General features: G+C 50.7%; 5 non-coding genes across 5 annotated transcripts; all 5 read right to left on the bottom strand.

Moving 5' to 3' along the window:
- Positions 1 to 1,003: 1,003 nt before the first annotated feature.
- Positions 1,004 to 1,076, bottom strand: trnam-cau (transfer RNA methionine (anticodon CAU)). The gene has a single exon. It is a non-coding gene; the product is annotated as a tRNA-Met (tRNA).
- Positions 1,077 to 5,945: 4,869 nt separating this feature from the next.
- trnam-cau (transfer RNA methionine (anticodon CAU)) lies at positions 5,946 to 6,018 on the bottom strand. The gene has a single exon. It is a non-coding gene; the product is annotated as a tRNA-Met (tRNA).
- Positions 6,019 to 9,648: 3,630 nt separating this feature from the next.
- trnam-cau (transfer RNA methionine (anticodon CAU)) lies at positions 9,649 to 9,721 on the bottom strand. Its single transcript has one exon. It is a non-coding gene; the product is annotated as a tRNA-Met (tRNA).
- Positions 9,722 to 12,126: 2,405 nt separating this feature from the next.
- Positions 12,127 to 12,199, bottom strand: trnam-cau (transfer RNA methionine (anticodon CAU)). The gene has a single exon. It is a non-coding gene; the product is annotated as a tRNA-Met (tRNA).
- A 2,405-nt stretch (positions 12,200 to 14,604) lies between these two features.
- trnam-cau (transfer RNA methionine (anticodon CAU)) lies at positions 14,605 to 14,677 on the bottom strand. Its single transcript has one exon. It is a non-coding gene; the product is annotated as a tRNA-Met (tRNA).
- Positions 14,678 to 22,664: the final 7,987 nt, after the last annotated feature.

The raw sequence follows: 22,664 nt of genomic DNA, 5'->3' as shown, positions 1-22,664 counted from the left end.
CGCCGCCGGCCCAGGCTGTGAAAAATAGCTGCGACATCAGGAAGTACACAAGACGGGCAGCATTGAAAGGCATGCGGCAGAGAATCACCAAAGATAGGCACCTCTGCCGCTTCCCTTCGATTGACAGGTGGGGAGCGGAGCAGTGCAGTCGAAAACAAAGCAAAGCAAAGTCGTCCTTAGGTGGTTGGTTGCACTCCGTCTTGAAGCAGTGCGCATTCTTTTGAAGTAAGTATGTGCGTGGTAAAAGGCAGAGCTCATAATATGACGAGCAGTTTGCAGCTGAACATGTTGCAGCTGAGGCACAGGACAGTGCCTTCGCCGTTTTGCTTGAACACTTGCATGTGTGTGTCAGCAGGGAGTGCCTTTGAGCAGCAATGCATGTAAAGAGCCAGCACTTTCTTTCAGGCAAAGCCTCAGGCAATAGAAGTCATCTGTCCATCAGTCAGAAAGGGCTTTCGCCTGCTCCCTCTCGCTCGTGGCAGCTGCGACGTTGCGCTCAAGTCGCTTCCCTTGCGCAGGCTCGAGCTCTTCTCGGCGTCTTTCACCATATCCATGGCTTCCAGTCCTGCCCTTGCTCGCCTGCTATTGCTCAGTAACGTCGATTGGAGCAAAGCATTGAAAGTGTTCAGTGAGCAGGCCAACCTGAAGCAGGAGATTTCTGCTGGTCGTGGAATAGCGAGGAGGCAAGTGATAAGGGGCTAGTCAGATGCAAACTGGGAGCTAATGCCAGACGTGAATGGGGAATTAGCTCAAATGGTAGAGCGCTCGCTTTGCATGTGAGAGGTAGCGGGATCAATGCCTGCATTCTCCACTTTTCTTTTGGCTCGGGTAATTGTTCAGACGCAAGAGTTGTGTCAGGTGTGGTGTGAGCCCATCTGCTTCTGAAGGTCACCGCAGGCTGAGGGACATCAAATCCTTTGGTGTGCTGTCGCAGCAAAACTTTCCGATTTTTGCATGAATGCAGCTGAAATGAAAGAAGGAAAAACTTCTATGCAAGTATCAACGCCTTCTCTAAGGATCGAACTCAGGACCTTCAGATTATGAGACTGACACGCTGCCTACTGCGCTAAGAAGACACTTGTCAGCTGAGTAACTGGAGAATGTGACCAACTATGTTCGCTTCCGTGGCATCCAAAGCCAGAATGCAAAGATTGCAAAAATGCTCGAGCCAGGTAGGAGCCGAACCTGCAATCTTCTAATCCGTAGTCAGACGCGTTATCCATTGCGCCGCCGGCCCAGGCTGTGAAAAATAGCTGCGACATCAGGAAGTACACAGGACGGGCAGCATTGAAAGGCATGCGGCAGAGAATCACCAAAGATAGGCACCTCTGCCGCTTCCCTTCGATTGACAGGTGGGGAGCGGAGCAGTGCAGTCGAAAACAAAGCAAAGCAAAGTCGTCCTTAGGTGGTTGGTTGCACTCCGTCTTGAAGCAGTGCGCATTCTTTTGAAGTAAGTATGTGCGTGGTAAGTGGCAATTCGCTAAAGGCAGAGCTCATAATATGACGAGCAGTTTGCAGCTGAACATGTTGCAGCTGAGGCACAGGACAGTGCCTTCGCCGTTTTGCTTGAACACTTGCATGTGTGTGTCAGCAGGGAGTGCCTTTGAGCAGCAATGCATGTAAAGAGCCAGCACTTTCTTTCAGGCAAAGCCTCAGGCAATAGAAGTCATCTGTCCATCAGTCAGAAAGGGCTCTCGCCTGCTCCCTCACGCTCGTGGCGGCTGCGACGTTGCGCTCAAGTCGCTTCCCTTGCGCAGGCTCGAGCTCTTCTCGGCATCTTTCACCATATCCATGGCTTCCAGTCCTGCCCTTGCTCGCCTGCTATTGCTCAGTAACGTCGATTGGAGCAAAGCATTGAAAGTGTTCAGTGAGCAGGCCAACCTGAAGCAGGAGATTTCTGCTGGTCGTGGAATAGCGAGGAGGCAAGTGATAAGGGGCTAGTCAGATGCAAACTGGGAGCTAATGCCAGACGTGAATGGGGAATTAGCTCAAATGGTAGAGCGCTCGCTTTGCATGTGAGAGGTAGCGGGATCAATGCCCGCATTCTCCACTTTTCTTTTGGCTCGGGTAATTGTTCAGACGCAAGAGTTGTGTCAGGTGTGGTGTGAGCCCATCTGCTTCTGAAGGTCACCGCAGGCTGAGGGACATCAAATCCTTTGGTGTGCTGTCGCAGCAAAACTTTCCGATTTTTGCATGAATGCAGCTGAAATGAAAGAAGGAAAAACTTCTATGCAAGTATCAATGCCTTCTCTAAGGATCGAACTCAGGAACTTCAGATTATGAGACTGACACGCTGCCTACTGCGCTAAGAAGACACTTGCCAGCTTAGTAACTGGAAAATGTGACCAAATATGTTCGCTTCCGTGGCATCCAAAGCCAGAATGCAAAGATTGCAAAAATGCTCGAGCCAGGTAGGAGCCGAACCTGCAATCTTCTAATCCGTAGTCAGACGCGTTATCCATTGCGCCGCCGGCCCAGGCTGTGAAAAATAGCTGCGACATCAGGAAGTACACAAGACGGGCAGCATTGAAAGGCATGCGGCAGAGAATCACCAAAGATAGGCACCTCTGCCGCTTCCCTTCGATTGACAGGTGGGGAGCGGAGCAGTGCAGTCGAAAACAAAGCAAAGCAAAGTCGTCCTTAGGTGGTTGGTTGCACTCCGTCTTGAAGCAGTGCGCATTCTTTTGAAGTAAGTATGTGCGTGGTAAGTGGCAATTCGCTAAAGGCAGAGCTCATAATATGACGAGCAGTTTGCAGCTGAACATGTTGCAGCTGAGGCACAGGACAGTGCCTTCGCCGTTTTGCTTGAACACTTGCATGTGTGTGTCAGCAGGGAGTGCCTTTGAGCAGCAATGCATGTAAAGAGCCAGCACTTTCTTTCAGGCAAAGCCTCAGGCAATAGAAGTCATCTGTCCATCAGTCAGAAAGGGCTTTCGCCTGCTCCCTCTCGCTCGTGGCGGCTGCGACGTTGCGCTCAAGTCGCTTCCCTTGCGCAGGCTCGAGCTCTTCTCGGCATCTTTCACCATATCCATGGCTTCCAGTCCTGCCCTTGCTCGCCTGCTATTGCTCAGTAACGTCGATTGGAGCAAAGCATTGAAAGTGTTCAGTGAGCAGGCCAACCTGAAGCAGGAGATTTCTGCTGGTCGTGGAATAGCGAGGAGGCAAGTGATAAGGGGCTAGTCAGATGCAAACTGGGAGCTAATGCCAGACGTGAATGGGGAATTAGCTCAAATGGTAGAGCGCTCGCTTTGCATGTGAGAGGTAGCGGGATCAATGCCCGCATTCTCCACTTTTCTTTTGGCTCGGGTAATTGTTCAGACGCAAGAGTTGTGTCAGGTGTGGTGTGAGCCCATCTGCTTCTGAAGGTCACCGCAGGCTGAGGGACATCAAATCCTTTGGTGTGCTGTCGCAGCAAAACTTTCCGATTTTTGCATGAATGCAGCTGAAATGAAAGAAGGAAAAACTTCTATGCAAGTATCAATGCCTTCTCTAAGGATCGAACTCAGGAACTTCAGATTATGAGACTGACACGCTGCCTACTGCGCTAAGAAGACACTTGCCAGCTTAGTAACTGGAAAATGTGACCAAATATGTTCGCTTCCGTGGCATCCAAAGCCAGAATGCAAAGATTGCAAAAATGCTCGAGCCAGGTAGGAGCCGAACCTGCAATCTTCTAATCCGTAGTCAGACGCGTTATCCATTGCGCCGCCGGCCCAGGCTGTGAAAAATAGCTGCGACATCAGGAAGTACACAAGACGGGCAGCATTGAAAGGCATGCGGCAGAGAATCACCAAAGATAGGCACCTCTGCCGCTTCCCTTCGATTGACAGGTGGGGAGCGGAGCAGTGCAGTCGAAAACAAAGCAAAGCAAAGTCGTCCTTAGGTGGTTGGTTGCACTCCGTCTTGAAGCAGTGCGCATTCTTTTGAAGTAAGTATGTGCGTGGTAAGTGGCAATTCGCTAAAGGCAGAGCTCATAATATGACGAGCAGTTTGCAGCTGAACATGTTGCAGCTGAGGCACAGGACAGTGCCTTCGCCGTTTTGCTTGAACACTTGCATGTGTGTGTCAGCAGGGAGTGCCTTTGAGCAGCAATGCATGTAAAGAGCCAGCACTTTCTTTCAGGCAAAGCCTCAGGCAATAGAAGTCATCTGTCCATCAGTCAGAAAGGGCTTTCGCCTGCTCCCTCTCGCTCGTGGCGGCTGCGACGTTGCGCTCAAGTCGCTTCCCTTGCGCAGGCTCGAGCTCTTCTCGGCATCTTTCACCATATCCATGGCTTCCAGTCCTGCCCTTGCTCGCCTGCTATTGCTCAGTAACGTCGATTGGAGCAAAGCATTGAAAGTGTTCAGTGAGCAGGCCAACCTGAAGCAGGAGATTTCTGCTGGTCGTGGAATAGCGAGGAGGCAAGTGATAAGGGGCTAGTCAGATGCAAACTGGGAGCTAATGCCAGACGTGAATGGGGAATTAGCTCAAATGGTAGAGCGCTCGCTTTGCATGTGAGAGGTAGCGGGATCAATGCCCGCATTCTCCACTTTTCTTTTGGCTCGGGTAATTGTTCAGACGCAAGAGTTGTGTCAGGTGTGGTGTGAGCCCATCTGCTTCTGAAGGTCACCGCAGGCTGAGGGACATCAAATCCTTTGGTGTGCTGTCGCAGCAAAACTTTCCGATTTTTGCATGAATGCAGCTGAAATGAAAGAAGGAAAAACTTCTATGCAAGTATCAATGCCTTCTCTAAGGATCGAACTCAGGAACTTCAGATTATGAGACTGACACGCTGCCTACTGCGCTAAGAAGACACTTGCCAGCTTAGTAACTGGAAAATGTGACCAAATATGTTCGCTTCCGTGGCATCCAAAGCCAGAATGCAAAGATTGCAAAAATGCTCGAGCCAGGTAGGAGCCGAACCTGCAATCTTCTAATCCGTAGTCAGACGCGTTATCCATTGCGCCGCCGGCCCAGGCTGTGAAAAATAGCTGCGACATCAGGAAGTACACAAGACGGGCAGCATTGAAAGGCATGCGGCAGAGAATCACCAAAGATAGGCACCTCTGCCGCTTCCCTTCGATTGACAGGTGGGGAGCGGAGCAGTGCAGTCGAAAACAAAGCAAAGCAAAGTCGTCCTTAGGTGGTTGGTTGCACTCCGTCTTGAAGCAGTGCGCATTCTTTTGAAGTAAGTATGTGCGTGGTAAAAGGCAGAGCTCATAATATGACGAGCAGTTTGCAGCTGAACATGTTGCAGCTGAGGCACAGGACAGTGCCTTCGCCGTTTTGCTTGAACACTTGCATGTGTGTGTCAGCAGGGAGTGCCTTTGAGCAGCAATGCATGTAAAGAGCCAGCACTTTCTTTCAGGCAAAGCCTCAGGCAATAGAAGTCATCTGTCCATCAGTCAGAAAGGGCTTTCGCCTGCTCCCTCTCGCTCGTGGCAGCTGCGACGTTGCGCTCAAGTCGCTTCCCTTGCGCAGGCTCGAGCTCTTCTCGGCGTCTTTCACCATATCCATGGCTTCCAGTCCTGCCCTTGCTCGCCTGCTATTGCTCAGTAACGTCGATTGGAGCAAAGCATTGAAAGTGTTCAGTGAGCAGGCCAACCTGAAGCAGGAGATTTCTGCTGGTCGTGGAATAGCGAGGAGGCAAGTGATAAGGGGCTAGTCAGATGCAAACTGGGAGCTAATGCCAGACGTGAATGGGGAATTAGCTCAAATGGTAGAGCGCTCGCTTTGCATGTGAGAGGTAGCGGGATCAATGCCTGCATTCTCCACTTTTCTTTTGGCTCGGGTAATTGTTCAGACGCAAGAGTTGTGTCAGGTGTGGTGTGAGCCCATCTGCTTCTGAAGGTCACCGCAGGCTGAGGGACATCAAATCCTTTGGTGTGCTGTCGCAGCAAAACTTTCCGATTTTTGCATGAATGCAGCTGAAATGAAAGAAGGAAAAACTTCTATGCAAGTATCAACGCCTTCTCTAAGGATCGAACTCAGGACCTTCAGATTATGAGACTGACACGCTGCCTACTGCGCTAAGAAGACACTTGTCAGCTGAGTAACTGGAGAATGTGACCAACTATGTTCGCTTCCGTGGCATCCAAAGCCAGAATGCAAAGATTGCAAAAATGCTCGAGCCAGGTAGGAGCCGAACCTGCAATCTTCTAATCCGTAGTCAGACGCGTTATCCATTGCGCCGCCGGCCCAGGCTGTGAAAAATAGCTGCGACATCAGGAAGTACACAGGACGGGCAGCATTGAAAGGCATGCGGCAGAGAATCACCAAAGATAGGCACCTCTGCCGCTTCCCTTCGATTGACAGGTGGGGAGCGGAGCAGTGCAGTCGAAAACAAAGCAAAGCAAAGTCGTCCTTAGGTGGTTGGTTGCACTCCGTCTTGAAGCAGTGCGCATTCTTTTGAAGTAAGTATGTGCGTGGTAAGTGGCAATTCGCTAAAGGCAGAGCTCATAATATGACGAGCAGTTTGCAGCTGAACATGTTGCAGCTGAGGCACAGGACAGTGCCTTCGCCGTTTTGCTTGAACACTTGCATGTGTGTGTCAGCAGGGAGTGCCTTTGAGCAGCAATGCATGTAAAGAGCCAGCACTTTCTTTCAGGCAAAGCCTCAGGCAATAGAAGTCATCTGTCCATCAGTCAGAAAGGGCTCTCGCCTGCTCCCTCTCGCTCGTGGCGGCTGCGACGTTGCGCTCAAGTCGCTTCCCTTGCGCAGGCTCGAGCTCTTCTCGGCATCTTTCACCATATCCATGGCTTCCAGTCCTGCCCTTGCTCGCCTGCTATTGCTCAGTAACGTCGATTGGAGCAAAGCATTGAAAGTGTTCAGTGAGCAGGCCAACCTGAAGCAGGAGATTTCTGCTGGTCGTGGAATAGCGAGGAGGCAAGTGATAAGGGGCTAGTCAGATGCAAACTGGGAGCTAATGCCAGACGTGAATGGGGAATTAGCTCAAATGGTAGAGCGCTCGCTTTGCATGTGAGAGGTAGCGGGATCAATGCCCGCATTCTCCACTTTTCTTTTGGCTCGGGTAATTGTTCAGACGCAAGAGTTGTGTCAGGTGTGGTGTGAGCCCATCTGCTTCTGAAGGTCACCGCAGGCTGAGGGACATCAAATCCTTTGGTGTGCTGTCGCAGCAAAACTTTCCGATTTTTGCATGAATGCAGCTGAAATGAAAGAAGGAAAAACTTCTATGCAAGTATCAATGCCTTCTCTAAGGATCGAACTCAGGAACTTCAGATTATGAGACTGACACGCTGCCTACTGCGCTAAGAAGACACTTGCCAGCTTAGTAACTGGAAAATGTGACCAAATATGTTCGCTTCCGTGGCATCCAAAGCCAGAATGCAAAGATTGCAAAAATGCTCGAGCCAGGTAGGAGCCGAACCTGCAATCTTCTAATCCGTAGTCAGACGCGTTATCCATTGCGCCGCCGGCCCAGGCTGTGAAAAATAGCTGCGACATCAGGAAGTACACAAGACGGGCAGCATTGAAAGGCATGCGGCAGAGAATCACCAAAGATAGGCACCTCTGCCGCTTCCCTTCGATTGACAGGTGGGGAGCGGAGCAGTGCAGTCGAAAACAAAGCAAAGCAAAGTCGTCCTTAGGTGGTTGGTTGCACTCCGTCTTGAAGCAGTGCGCATTCTTTTGAAGTAAGTATGTGCGTGGTAAGTGGCAATTCGCTAAAGGCAGAGCTCATAATATGACGAGCAGTTTGCAGCTGAACATGTTGCAGCTGAGGCACAGGACAGTGCCTTCGCCGTTTTGCTTGAACACTTGCATGTGTGTGTCAGCAGGGAGTGCCTTTGAGCAGCAATGCATGTAAAGAGCCAGCACTTTCTTTCAGGCAAAGCCTCAGGCAATAGAAGTCATCTGTCCATCAGTCAGAAAGGGCTTTCGCCTGCTCCCTCTCGCTCGTGGCGGCTGCGACGTTGCGCTCAAGTCGCTTCCCTTGCGCAGGCTCGAGCTCTTCTCGGCATCTTTCACCATATCCATGGCTTCCAGTCCTGCCCTTGCTCGCCTGCTATTGCTCAGTAACGTCGATTGGAGCAAAGCATTGAAAGTGTTCAGTGAGCAGGCCAACCTGAAGCAGGAGATTTCTGCTGGTCGTGGAATAGCGAGGAGGCAAGTGATAAGGGGCTAGTCAGATGCAAACTGGGAGCTAATGCCAGACGTGAATGGGGAATTAGCTCAAATGGTAGAGCGCTCGCTTTGCATGTGAGAGGTAGCGGGATCAATGCCCGCATTCTCCACTTTTCTTTTGGCTCGGGTAATTGTTCAGACGCAAGAGTTGTGTCAGGTGTGGTGTGAGCCCATCTGCTTCTGAAGGTCACCGCAGGCTGAGGGACATCAAATCCTTTGGTGTGCTGTCGCAGCAAAACTTTCCGATTTTTGCATGAATGCAGCTGAAATGAAAGAAGGAAAAACTTCTATGCAAGTATCAATGCCTTCTCTAAGGATCGAACTCAGGAACTTCAGATTATGAGACTGACACGCTGCCTACTGCGCTAAGAAGACACTTGCCAGCTTAGTAACTGGAAAATGTGACCAAATATGTTCGCTTCCGTGGCATCCAAAGCCAGAATGCAAAGATTGCAAAAATGCTCGAGCCAGGTAGGAGCCGAACCTGCAATCTTCTAATCCGTAGTCAGACGCGTTATCCATTGCGCCGCCGGCCCAGGCTGTGAAAAATAGCTGCGACATCAGGAAGTACACAAGACGGGCAGCATTGAAAGGCATGCGGCAGAGAATCACCAAAGATAGGCACCTCTGCCGCTTCCCTTCGATTGACAGGTGGGGAGCGGAGCAGTGCAGTCGAAAACAAAGCAAAGCAAAGTCGTCCTTAGGTGGTTGGTTGCACTCCGTCTTGAAGCAGTGCGCATTCTTTTGAAGTAAGTATGTGCGTGGTAAAAGGCAGAGCTCATAATATGACGAGCAGTTTGCAGCTGAACATGTTGCAGCTGAGGCACAGGACAGTGCCTTCGCCGTTTTGCTTGAACACTTGCATGTGTGTGTCAGCAGGGAGTGCCTTTGAGCAGCAATGCATGTAAAGAGCCAGCACTTTCTTTCAGGCAAAGCCTCAGGCAATAGAAGTCATCTGTCCATCAGTCAGAAAGGGCTTTCGCCTGCTCCCTCTCGCTCGTGGCAGCTGCGACGTTGCGCTCAAGTCGCTTCCCTTGCGCAGGCTCGAGCTCTTCTCGGCGTCTTTCACCATATCCATGGCTTCCAGTCCTGCCCTTGCTCGCCTGCTATTGCTCAGTAACGTCGATTGGAGCAAAGCATTGAAAGTGTTCAGTGAGCAGGCCAACCTGAAGCAGGAGATTTCTGCTGGTCGTGGAATAGCGAGGAGGCAAGTGATAAGGGGCTAGTCAGATGCAAACTGGGAGCTAATGCCAGACGTGAATGGGGAATTAGCTCAAATGGTAGAGCGCTCGCTTTGCATGTGAGAGGTAGCGGGATCAATGCCTGCATTCTCCACTTTTCTTTTGGCTCGGGTAATTGTTCAGACGCAAGAGTTGTGTCAGGTGTGGTGTGAGCCCATCTGCTTCTGAAGGTCACCGCAGGCTGAGGGACATCAAATCCTTTGGTGTGCTGTCGCAGCAAAACTTTCCGATTTTTGCATGAATGCAGCTGAAATGAAAGAAGGAAAAACTTCTATGCAAGTATCAACGCCTTCTCTAAGGATCGAACTCAGGACCTTCAGATTATGAGACTGACACGCTGCCTACTGCGCTAAGAAGACACTTGTCAGCTGAGTAACTGGAGAATGTGACCAACTATGTTCGCTTCCGTGGCATCCAAAGCCAGAATGCAAAGATTGCAAAAATGCTCGAGCCAGGTAGGAGCCGAACCTGCAATCTTCTAATCCGTAGTCAGACGCGTTATCCATTGCGCCGCCGGCCCAGGCTGTGAAAAATAGCTGCGACATCAGGAAGTACACAGGACGGGCAGCATTGAAACGCATGCGGCAGAGAATCACCAAAGATAGGCACCTCTGCCGCTTCCCTTCGATTGACAGGTGGGGAGCGGAGCAGTGCAGTCGAAAACAAAGCAAAGCAAAGTCGTCCTTAGGTGGTTGGTTGCACTCCGTCTTGAAGCAGTGCGCATTCTTTTGAAGTAAGTATGTGCGTGGTAAGTGGCAATTCGCTAAAGGCAGAGCTCATAATATGACGAGCAGTTTGCAGCTGAACATGTTGCAGCTGAGGCACAGGACAGTGCCTTCGCCGTTTTGCTTGAACACTTGCATGTGTGTGTCAGCAGGGAGTGCCTTTGAGCAGCAATGCATGTAAAGAGCCAGCACTTTCTTTCAGGCAAAGCCTCAGGCAATAGAAGTCATCTGTCCATCAGTCAGAAAGGGCTCTCGCCTGCTCCCTCTCGCTCGTGGCGGCTGCGACGTTGCGCTCAAGTCGCTTCCCTTGCGCAGGCTCGAGCTCTTCTCGGCATCTTTCACCATATCCATGGCTTCCAGTCCTGCCCTTGCTCGCCTGCTATTGCTCAGTAACGTCGATTGGAGCAAAGCATTGAAAGTGTTCAGTGAGCAGGCCAACCTGAAGCAGGAGATTTCTGCTGGTCGTGGAATAGCGAGGAGGCAAGTGATAAGGGGCTAGTCAGATGCAAACTGGGAGCTAATGCCAGACATGAATGGGGAATTAGCTCAAATGGTAGAGCGCTCGCTTTGCATGTGAGAGGTAGCGGGATCAATGCCCGCATTCTCCACTTTTCTTTTGGCTCGGGTAATTGTTCAGACGCAAGAGTTGTGTCAGGTGTGGTGTGAGCCCATCTGCTTCTGAAGGTCACCGCAGGCTGAGGGACATCAAATCCTTTGGTGTGCTGTCGCAGCAAAACTTTCCGATTTTTGCATGAATGCAGCTGAAATGAAAGAAGGAAAAACTTCTATGCAAGTATCAATGCCTTCTCTAAGGATCGAACTCAGGAACTTCAGATTATGAGACTGACACGCTGCCTACTGCGCTAAGAAGACACTTGCCAGCTTAGTAACTGGAAAATGTGACCAAATATGTTCGCTTCCGTGGCATCCAAAGCCAGAATGCAAAGATTGCAAAAATGCTCGAGCCAGGTAGGAGCCGAACCTGCAATCTTCTAATCCGTAGTCAGACGCGTTATCCATTGCGCCGCCGGCCCAGGCTGTGAAAAATAGCTGCGACATCAGGAAGTACACAAGACGGGCAGCATTGAAAGGCATGCGGCAGAGAATCACCAAAGATAGGCACCTCTGCCGCTTCCCTTCGATTGACAGGTGGGGAGCGGAGCAGTGCAGTCGAAAACAAAGCAAAGCAAAGTCGTCCTTAGGTGGTTGGTTGCACTCCGTCTTGAAGCAGTGCGCATTCTTTTGAAGTAAGTATGTGCGTGGTAAGTGGCAATTCGCTAAAGGCAGAGCTCATAATATGACGAGCAGTTTGCAGCTGAACATGTTGCAGCTGAGGCACAGGACAGTGCCTTCGCCGTTTTGCTTGAACACTTGCATGTGTGTGTCAGCAGGGAGTGCCTTTGAGCAGCAATGCATGTAAAGAGCCAGCACTTTCTTTCAGGCAAAGCCTCAGGCAATAGAAGTCATCTGTCCATCAGTCAGAAAGGGCTTTCGCCTGCTCCCTCTCGCTCGTGGCAGCTGCGACGTTGCGCTCAAGTCGCTTCCCTTGCGCAGGCTCGAGCTCTTCTCGGCGTCTTTCACCATATCCATGGCTTCCAGTCCTGCCCTTGCTCGCCTGCTATTGCTCAGTAACGTCGATTGGAGCAAAGCATTGAAAGTGTTCAGTGAGCAGGCCAACCTGAAGCAGGAGATTTCTGCTGGTCGTGGAATAGCGAGGAGGCAAGTGATAAGGGGCTAGTCAGATGCAAACTGGGAGCTAATGCCAGACGTGAATGGGGAATTAGCTCAAATGGTAGAGCGCTCGCTTTGCATGTGAGAGGTAGCGGGATCAATGCCTGCATTCTCCACTTTTCTTTTGGCTCGGGTAATTGTTCAGACGCAAGAGTTGTGTCAGGTGTGGTGTGAGCCCATCTGCTTCTGAAGGTCACCGCAGGCTGAGGGACATCAAATCCTTTGGTGTGCTGTCGCAGCAAAACTTTCCGATTTTTGCATGAATGCAGCTGAAATGAAAGAAGGAAAAACTTCTATGCAAGTATCAACGCCTTCTCTAAGGATCGAACTCAGGACCTTCAGATTATGAGACTGACACGCTGCCTACTGCGCTAAGAAGACACTTGTCAGCTGAGTAACTGGAGAATGTGACCAACTATGTTCGCTTCCGTGGCATCCAAAGCCAGAATGCAAAGATTGCAAAAATGCTCGAGCCAGGTAGGAGCCGAACCTGCAATCTTCTAATCCGTAGTCAGACGCGTTATCCATTGCGCCGCCGGCCCAGGCTGTGAAAAATAGCTGCGACATCAGGAAGTACACAGGACGGGCAGCATTGAAAGGCATGCGGCAGAGAATCACCAAAGATAGGCACCTCTGCCGCTTCCCTTCGATTGACAGGTGGGGAGCGGAGCAGTGCAGTCGAAAACAAAGCAAAGCAAAGTCGTCCTTAGGTGGTTGGTTGCACTCCGTCTTGAAGCAGTGCGCATTCTTTTGAAGTAAGTATGTGCGTGGTAAGTGGCAATTCGCTAAAGGCAGAGCTCATAATATGACGAGCAGTTTGCAGCTGAACATGTTGCAGCTGAGGCACAGGACAGTGCCTTCGCCGTTTTGCTTGAACACTTGCATGTGTGTGTCAGCAGGGAGTGCCTTTGAGCAGCAATGCATGTAAAGAGCCAGCACTTTCTTTCAGGCAAAGCCTCAGGCAATAGAAGTCATCTGTCCATCAGTCAGAAAGGGCTTTCGCCTGCTCCCTCTCGCTCGTGGCGGCTGCGACGTTGCGCTCAAGTCGCTTCCCTTGCGCAGGCTCGAGCTCTTCTCGGCATCTTTCACCATATCCATGGCTTCCAGTCCTGCCCTTGCTCGCCTGCTATTGCTCAGTAACGTCGATTGGAGCAAAGCATTGAAAGTGTTCAGTGAGCAGGCCAACCTGAAGCAGGAGATTTCTGCTGGTCGTGGAATAGCGAGGAGGCAAGTGATAAGGGGCTAGTCAGATGCAAACTGGGAGCTAATGCCAGACGTGAATGGGGAATTAGCTCAAATGGTAGAGCGCTCGCTTTGCATGTGAGAGGTAGCGGGATCAATGCCCGCATTCTCCACTTTTCTTTTGGCTCGGGTAATTGTTCAGACGCAAGAGTTGTGTCAGGTGTGGTGTGAGCCCATCTGCTTCTGAAGGTCACCGCAGGCTGAGGGACATCAAATCCTTTGGTGTGCTGTCGCAGCAAAACTTTCCGATTTTTGCATGAATGCAGCTGAAATGAAAGAAGGAAAAACTTCTATGCAAGTATCAATGCCTTCTCTAAGGATCGAACTCATGAACTTCAGATTATGAGACTGACACGCTGCCTACTGCGCTAAGAAGACACTTGCCAGCTTAGTAACTGGAAAATGTGACCAAATATGTTCGCTTCCGTGGCATCCAAAGCCAGAATGCAAAGATTGCAAAAATGCTCGAGCCAGGTAGGAGCCGAACCTGCAATCTTCTAATCCGTAGTCAGACGCGTTATCCATTGCGCCGCCGGCCCAGGCTGTGAAAAATAGCTGCGACATCAGGAAGTACACAAGACGGGCAGCATTGAAAGGCATGCGGCAGAGAATCACCAAAGATAGGCACCTCTGCCGCTTCCCTTCGATTGACAGGTGGGGAGCGGAGCAGTGCAGTCGAAAACAAAGCAAAGCAAAGTCGTCCTTAGGTGGTTGGTTGCACTCCGTCTTGAAGCAGTGCGCATTCTTTTGAAGTAAGTATGTGCGTGGTAAGTGGCAATTCGCTAAAGGCAGAGCTCATAATATGACGAGCAGTTTGCAGCTGAACATGTTGCAGCTGAGGCACAGGACAGTGCCTTCGCCGTTTTGCTTGAACACTTGCATGTGTGTGTCAGCAGGGAGTGCCTTTGAGCAGCAATGCATGTAAAGAGCCAGCACTTTCTTTCAGGCAAAGCCTCAGGCAATAGAAGTCATCTGTCCATCAGTCAGAAAGGGCTTTCGCCTGCTCCCTCTCGCTCGTGGCAGCTGCGACGTTGCGCTCAAGTCGCTTCCCTTGCGCAGGCTCGAGCTCTTCTCGGCGTCTTTCACCATATCCATGGCTTCCAGTCCTGCCCTTGCTCGCCTGCTATTGCTCAGTAACGTCGATTGGAGCAAAGCATTGAAAGTGTTCAGTGAGCAGGCCAACCTGAAGCAGGAGATTTCTGCTGGTCGTGGAATAGCGAGGAGGCAAGTGATAAGGGGCTAGTCAGATGCAAACTGGGAGCTAATGCCAGACGTGAATGGGGAATTAGCTCAAATGGTAGAGCGCTCGCTTTGCATGTGAGAGGTAGCGGGATCAATGCCTGCATTCTCCACTTTTCTTTTGGCTCGGGTAATTGTTCAGACGCAAGAGTTGTGTCAGGTGTGGTGTGAGCCCATCTGCTTCTGAAGGTCACCGCAGGCTGAGGGACATCAAATCCTTTGGTGTGCTGTCGCAGCAAAACTTTCCGATTTTTGCATGAATGCAGCTGAAATGAAAGAAGGAAAAACTTCTATGCAAGTATCAACGCCTTCTCTAAGGATCGAACTCAGGACCTTCAGATTATGAGACTGACACGCTGCCTACTGCGCTAAGAAGACACTTGTCAGCTGAGTAACTGGAGAATGTGACCAACTATGTTCGCTTCCGTGGCATCCAAAGCCAGAATGCAAAGATTGCAAAAATGCTCGAGCCAGGTAGGAGCCGAACCTGCAATCTTCTAATCCGTAGTCAGACGCGTTATCCATTGCGCCGCCGGCCCAGGCTGTGAAAAATAGCTGCGACATCAGGAAGTACACAGGACGGGCAGCATTGAAAGGCATGCGGCAGAGAATCACCAAAGATAGGCACCTCTGCCGCTTCCCTTCGATTGACAGGTGGGGAGCGGAGCAGTGCAGTCGAAAACAAAGCAAAGCAAAGTCGTCCTTAGGTGGTTGGTTGCACTCCGTCTTGAAGCAGTGCGCATTCTTTTGAAGTAAGTATGTGCGTGGTAAGTGGCAATTCGCTAAAGGCAGAGCTCATAATATGACGAGCAGTTTGCAGCTGAACATGTTGCAGCTGAGGCACAGGACAGTGCCTTCGCCGTTTTGCTTGAACACTTGCATGTGTGTGTCAGCAGGGAGTGCCTTTGAGCAGCAATGCATGTAAAGAGCCAGCACTTTCTTTCAGGCAAAGCCTCAGGCAATAGAAGTCATCTGTCCATCAGTCAGAAAGGGCTTTCGCCTGCTCCCTCTCGCTCGTGGCGGCTGCGACGTTGCGCTCAAGTCGCTTCCCTTGCGCAGGCTCGAGCTCTTCTCGGCATCTTTCACCATATCCATGGCTTCCAGTCCTGCCCTTGCTCGCCTGCTATTGCTCAGTAACGTCGATTGGAGCAAAGCATTGAAAGTGTTCAGTGAGCAGGCCAACCTGAAGCAGGAGATTTCTGCTGGTCGTGGAATAGCGAGGAGGCAAGTGATAAGGGGCTAGTCAGATGCAAACTGGGAGCTAATGCCAGACGTGAATGGGGAATTAGCTCAAATGGTAGAGCGCTCGCTTTGCATGTGAGAGGTAGCGGGATCAATGCCCGCATTCTCCACTTTTCTTTTGGCTCGGGTAATTGTTCAGACGCAAGAGTTGTGTCAGGTGTGGTGTGAGCCCATCTGCTTCTGAAGGTCACCGCAGGCTGAGGGACATCAAATCCTTTGGTGTGCTGTCGCAGCAAAACTTTCCGATTTTTGCATGAATGCAGCTGAAATGAAAGAAGGAAAAACTTCTATGCAAGTATCAATGCCTTCTCTAAGGATCGAACTCATGAACTTCAGATTATGAGACTGACACGCTGCCTACTGCGCTAAGAAGACACTTGCCAGCTTAGTAACTGGAAAATGTGACCAAATATGTTCGCTTCCGTGGCATCCAAAGCCAGAATGCAAAGATTGCAAAAATGCTCGAGCCAGGTAGGAGCCGAACCTGCAATCTTCTAATCCGTAGTCAGACGCGTTATCCATTGCGCCGCCGGCCCAGGCTGTGAAAAATAGCTGCGACATCAGGAAGTACACAAGACGGGCAGCATTGAAAGGCATGCGGCAGAGAATCACCAAAGATAGGCACCTCTGCCGCTTCCCTTCGATTGACAGGTGGGGAGCGGAGCAGTGCAGTCGAAAACAAAGCAAAGCAAAGTCGTCCTTAGGTGGTTGGTTGCACTCCGTCTTGAAGCAGTGCGCATTCTTTTGAAGTAAGTATGTGCGTGGTAAGTGGCAATTCGCTAAAGGCAGAGCTCATAATATGACGAGCAGTTTGCAGCTGAACATGTTGCAGCTGAGGCACAGGACAGTGCCTTCGCCGTTTTGCTTGAACACTTGCATGTGTGTGTCAGCAGGGAGTGCCTTTGAGCAGCAATGCATGTAAAGAGCCAGCACTTTCTTTCAGGCAAAGCCTCAGGCAATAGAAGTCATCTGTCCATCAGTCAGAAAGGGCTCTCGCCTGCTCCCTCACGCTCGTGGCGGCTGCGACGTTGCGCTCAAGTCGCTTCCCTTGCGCAGGCTCGAGCTCTTCTCGGCATCTTTCACCATATCCATGGCTTCCAGTCCTGCCCTTGCTCGCCTGCTATTGCTCAGTAACGTCGATTGGAGCAAAGCATTGAAAGTGTTCAGTGAGCAGGCCAACCTGAAGCAGGAGATTTCTGCTGGTCGTGGAATAGCGAGGAGGCAAGTGATAAGGGGCTAGTCAGATGCAAACTGGGAGCTAATGCCAGACGTGAATGGGGAATTAGCTCAAATGGTAGAGCGCTCGCTTTGCATGTGAGAGGTAGCGGGATCAATGCCCGCATTCTCCACTTTTCTTTTGGCTCGGGTAATTGTTCAGACGCAAGAGTTGTGTCAGGTGTGGTGTGAGCCCATCTGCTTCTGAAGGTCACCGCAGGCTGAGGGACATCAAATCCTTTGGTGTGCTGTCGCAGCAAAACTTTCCGATTTTTGCATGAATGCAGCTGAAATGAAAGAAGGAAAAACTTCTATGCAAGTATCAATGCCTTCTCTAAGGATCGAACTCAGGAACTTCAGATTATGAGACTGACACGCTGCCTACTGCGCTAAGAAGACACTTGCCAGCTTAGTAACTGGAAAATGTGACCAAATATGTTCGCTTCCGTGGCATCCAAAGCCAGAATGCAAAGATTGCAAAAATGCTCGAGCCAGGTAGGAGCCGAACCTGCAATCTTCTAATCCGTAGTCAGACGCGTTATCCATTGCGCCGCCGGCCCAGGCTGTGAAAAATAGCTGCGACATCAGGAAGTACACAAGACGGGCAGCATTGAAAGGCATGCGGCAGAGAATCACCAAAGATAGGCACCTCTGCCGCTTCCCTTCGATTGACAGGTGGGGAGCGGAGCAGTGCAGTCGAAAACAAAGCAAAGCAAAGTCGTCCTTAGGTGGTTGGTTGCACTCCGTCTTGAAGCAGTGCGCATTCTTTTGAAGTAAGTATGTGCGTGGTAAGTGGCAATTCGCTAAAGGCAGAGCTCATAATATGACGAGCAGTTTGCAGCTGAACATGTTGCAGCTGAGGCACAGGACAGTGCCTTCGCCGTTTTGCTTGAACACTTGCATGTGTGTGTCAGCAGGGAGTGCCTTTGAGCAGCAATGCATGTAAAGAGCCAGCACTTTCTTTCAGGCAAAGCCTCAGGCAATAGAAGTCATCTGTCCATCAGTCAGAAAGGGCTTTCGCCTGCTCCCTCTCGCTCGTGGCGGCTGCGACGTTGCGCTCAAGTCGCTTCCCTTGCGCAGGCTCGAGCTCTTCTCGGCGTCTTTCACCATATCCATGGCTTCCAGTCCTGCCCTTGCTCGCCTGCTATTGCTCAGTAACGTCGATTGGAGCAAAGCATTGAAAGTGTTCAGTGAGCAGGCCAACCTGAAGCAGGAGATTTCTGCTGGTCGTGGAATAGCGAGGAGGCAAGTGATAAGGGGCTAGTCAGATGCAAACTGGGAGCTAATGCCAGACGTGAATGGGGAATTAGCTCAAATGGTAGAGCGCTCGCTTTGCATGTGAGAGGTAGCGGGATCAATGCCCGCATTCTCCACTTTTCTTTTGGCTCGGGTAATTGTTCAGACGCAAGAGTTGTGTCAGGTGTGGTGTGAGCCCATCTGCTTCTGAAGGTCACCGCAGGCTGAGGGACATCAAATCCTTTGGTGTGCTGTCGCAGCAAAACTTTCCGATTTTTGCATGAATGCAGCTGAAATGAAAGAAGGAAAAACTTCTATGCAAGTATCAATGCCTTCTCTAAGGATCGAACTCATGAACTTCAGATTATGAGACTGACACGCTGCCTACTGCGCTAAGAAGACACTTGCCAGCTTAGTAACTGGAAAATGTGACCAAATATGTTCGCTTCCGTGGCATCCAAAGCCAGAATGCAAAGATTGCAAAAATGCTCGAGCCAGGTAGGAGCCGAACCTGCAATCTTCTAATCCGTAGTCAGACGCGTTATCCATTGCGCCGCCGGCCCAGGCTGTGAAAAATAGCTGCGACATCAGGAAGTACACAAGACGGGCAGCATTGAAAGGCATGCGGCAGAGAATCACCAAAGATAGGCACCTCTGCCGCTTCCCTTCGATTGACAGGTGGGGAGCGGAGCAGTGCAGTCGAAAACAAAGCAAAGCAAAGTCGTCCTTAGGTGGTTGGTTGCACTCCGTCTTGAAGCAGTGCGCATTCTTTTGAAGTAAGTATGTGCGTGGTAAGTGGCAATTCGCTAAAGGCAGAGCTCATAATATGACGAGCAGTTTGCAGCTGAACATGTTGCAGCTGAGGCACAGGACAGTGCCTTCGCCGTTTTGCTTGAACACTTGCATGTGTGTGTCAGCAGGGAGTGCCTTTGAGCAGCAATGCATGTAAAGAGCCAGCACTTTCTTTCAGGCAAAGCCTCAGGCAATAGAAGTCATCTGTCCATCAGTCAGAAAGGGCTCTCGCCTGCTCCCTCACGCTCGTGGCGGCTGCGACGTTGCGCTCAAGTCGCTTCCCTTGCGCAGGCTCGAGCTCTTCTCGGCATCTTTCACCATATCCATGGCTTCCAGTCCTGCCCTTGCTCGCCTGCTATTGCTCAGTAACGTCGATTGGAGCAAAGCATTGAAAGTGTTCAGTGAGCAGGCCAACCTGAAGCAGGAGATTTCTGCTGGTCGTGGAATAGCGAGGAGGCAAGTGATAAGGGGCTAGTCAGATGCAAACTGGGAGCTAATGCCAGACGTGAATGGGGAATTAGCTCAAATGGTAGAGCGCTCGCTTTGCATGTGAGAGGTAGCGGGATCAATGCCCGCATTCTCCACTTTTCTTTTGGCTCGGGTAATTGTTCAGACGCAAGAGTTGTGTCAGGTGTGGTGTGAGCCCATCTGCTTCTGAAGGTCACCGCAGGCTGAGGGACATCAAATCCTTTGGTGTGCTGTCGCAGCAAAACTTTCCGATTTTTGCATGAATGCAGCTGAAATGAAAGAAGGAAAAACTTCTATGCAAGTATCAATGCCTTCTCTAAGGATCGAACTCAGGAACTTCAGATTATGAGACTGACACGCTGCCTACTGCGCTAAGAAGACACTTGCCAGCTTAGTAACTGGAAAATGTGACCAAATATGTTCGCTTCCGTGGCATCCAAAGCCAGAATGCAAAGATTGCAAAAATGCTCGAGCCAGGTAGGAGCCGAACCTGCAATCTTCTAATCCGTAGTCAGACGCGTTATCCATTGCGCCGCCGGCCCAGGCTGTGAAAAATAGCTGCGACATCAGGAAGTACACAAGACGGGCAGCATTGAAAGGCATGCGGCAGAGAATCACCAAAGATAGGCACCTCTGCCGCTTCCCTTCGATTGACAGGTGGGGAGCGGAGCAGTGCAGTCGAAAACAAAGCAAAGCAAAGTCGTCCTTAGGTGGTTGGTTGCACTCCGTCTTGAAGCAGTGCGCATTCTTTTGAAGTAAGTATGTGCGTGGTAAGTGGCAATTCGCTAAAGGCAGAGCTCATAATATGACGAGCAGTTTGCAGCTGAACATGTTGCAGCTGAGGCACAGGACAGTGCCTTCGCCGTTTTGCTTGAACACTTGCATGTGTGTGTCAGCAGGGAGTGCCTTTGAGCAGCAATGCATGTAAAGAGCCAGCACTTTCTTTCAGGCAAAGCCTCAGGCAATAGAAGTCATCTGTCCATCAGTCAGAAAGGGCTTTCGCCTGCTCCCTCTCGCTCGTGGCGGCTGCGACGTTGCGCTCAAGTCGCTTCCCTTGCGCAGGCTCGAGCTCTTCTCGGCATCTTTCACCATATCCATGGCTTCCAGTCCTGCCCTTGCTCGCCTGCTATTGCTCAGTAACGTCGATTGGAGCAAAGCATTGAAAGTGTTCAGTGAGCAGGCCAACCTGAAGCAGGAGATTTCTGCTGGTCGTGGAATAGCGAGGAGGCAAGTGATAAGGGGCTAGTCAGATGCAAACTGGGAGCTAATGCCAGACGTGAATGGGGAATTAGCTCAAATGGTAGAGCGCTCGCTTTGCATGTGAGAGGTAGCGGGATCAATGCCCGCATTCTCCACTTTTCTTTTGGCTCGGGTAATTGTTCAGACGCAAGAGTTGTGTCAGGTGTGGTGTGAGCCCATCTGCTTCTGAAGGTCACCGCAGGCTGAGGGACATCAAATCCTTTGGTGTGCTGTCGCAGCAAAACTTTCCGATTTTTGCATGAATGCAGCTGAAATGAAAGAAGGAAAAACTTCTATGCAAGTATCAATGCCTTCTCTAAGGATCGAACTCAGGAACTTCAGATTATGAGACTGACACGCTGCCTACTGCGCTAAGAAGACACTTGCCAGCTTAGTAACTGGAAAATGTGACCAAATATGTTCGCTTCCGTGGCATCCAAAGCCAGAATGCAAAGATTGCAAAAATGCTCGAGCCAGGTAGGAGCCGAACCTGCAATCTTCTAATCCGTAGTCAGACGCGTTATCCATTGCGCCGCCGGCCCAGGCTGTGAAAAATAGCTGCGACATCAGGAAGTACACAAGACGGGCAGCATTGAAAGGCATGCGGCAGAGAATCACCAAAGATAGGCACCTCTGCCGCTTCCCTTCGATTGACAGGTGGGGAGCGGAGCAGTGCAGTCGAAAACAAAGCAAAGCAAAGTCGTCCTTAGGTGGTTGGTTGCACTCCGTCTTGAAGCAGTGCGCATTCTTTTGAAGTAAGTATGTGCGTGGTAAGTGGCAATTCGCTAAAGGCAGAGCTCATAATATGACGAGCAGTTTGCAGCTGAACATGTTGCAGCTGAGGCACAGGACAGTGCCTTCGCCGTTTTGCTTGAACACTTGCATGTGTGTGTCAGCAGGGAGTGCCTTTGAGCAGCAATGCATGTAAAGAGCCAGCACTTTCTTTCAGGCAAAGCCTCAGGCAATAGAAGTCATCTGTCCATCAGTCAGAAAGGGCTTTCGCCTGCTCCCTCTCGCTCGTGGCGGCTGCGACGTTGCGCTCAAGTCGCTTCCCTTGCGCAGGCTCGAGCTCTTCTCGGCATCTTTCACCATATCCATGGCTTCCAGTCCTGCCCTTGCTCGCCTGCTATTGCTCAGTAACGTCGATTGGAGCAAAGCATTGAAAGTGTTCAGTGAGCAGGCCAACCTGAAGCAGGAGATTTCTGCTGGTCGTGGAATAGCGAGGAGGCAAGTGATAAGGGGCTAGTCAGATGCAAACTGGGAGCTAATGCCAGACGTGAATGGGGAATTAGCTCAAATGGTAGAGCGCTCGCTTTGCATGTGAGAGGTAGCGGGATCAATGCCCGCATTCTCCACTTTTCTTTTGGCTCGGGTAATTGTTCAGACGCAAGAGTTGTGTCAGGTGTGGTGTGAGCCCATCTGCTTCTGAAGGTCACCGCAGGCTGAGGGACATCAAATCCTTTGGTGTGCTGTCGCAGCAAAACTTTCCGATTTTTGCATGAATGCAGCTGAAATGAAAGAAGGAAAAACTTCTATGCAAGTATCAATGCCTTCTCTAAGGATCGAACTCAGTAACTTCAGATTATGAGACTGACACGCTGCCTACTGCGCTAAGAAGACACTTGCCAGCTTAGTAACTGGAAAATGTGACCAAATATGTTCGCTTCCGTGGCATCCAAAGCCAGAATGCAAAGATTGCAAAAATGCTCGAGCCAGGTAGGAGCCGAACCTGCAATCTTCTAATCCGTAGTCAGACGCGTTATCCATTGCGCCGCCGGCCCAGGCTGTGAAAAATAGCTGCGACATCAGGAAGTACACAGGACGGGCAGCATTGAAAGGCATGCGGCAGAGAATCACCAAAGATAGGCACCTCTGCCGCTTCCCTTCGATTGACAGGTGGGGAGCGGAGCAGTGCAGTCGAAAACAAAGCAAAGCAAAGTCGTCCTTAGGTGGTTGGTTGCACTCCGTCTTGAAGCAGTGCGCATTCTTTTGAAGTAAGTATGTGCGTGGTAAGTGGCAATTCGCTAAAGGCAGAGCTCATAATATGACGAGCAGTTTGCAGCTGAACATGTTGCAGCTGAGGCACAGGACAGTGCCTTCGCCGTTTTGCTTGAACACTTGCATGTGTGTGTCAGCAGGGAGTGCCTTTGAGCAGCAATGCATGTAAAGAGCC

Source organism: Pristiophorus japonicus, chromosome 1 (genome assembly GCF_044704955.1).
Source record: "Pristiophorus japonicus isolate sPriJap1 chromosome 1, sPriJap1.hap1, whole genome shotgun sequence".
Lineage (NCBI taxonomy): Eukaryota > Metazoa > Chordata > Chondrichthyes > Pristiophoridae > Pristiophorus > Pristiophorus japonicus.
This window is presented reverse-complemented; position numbering and strand designations above follow the sequence as displayed.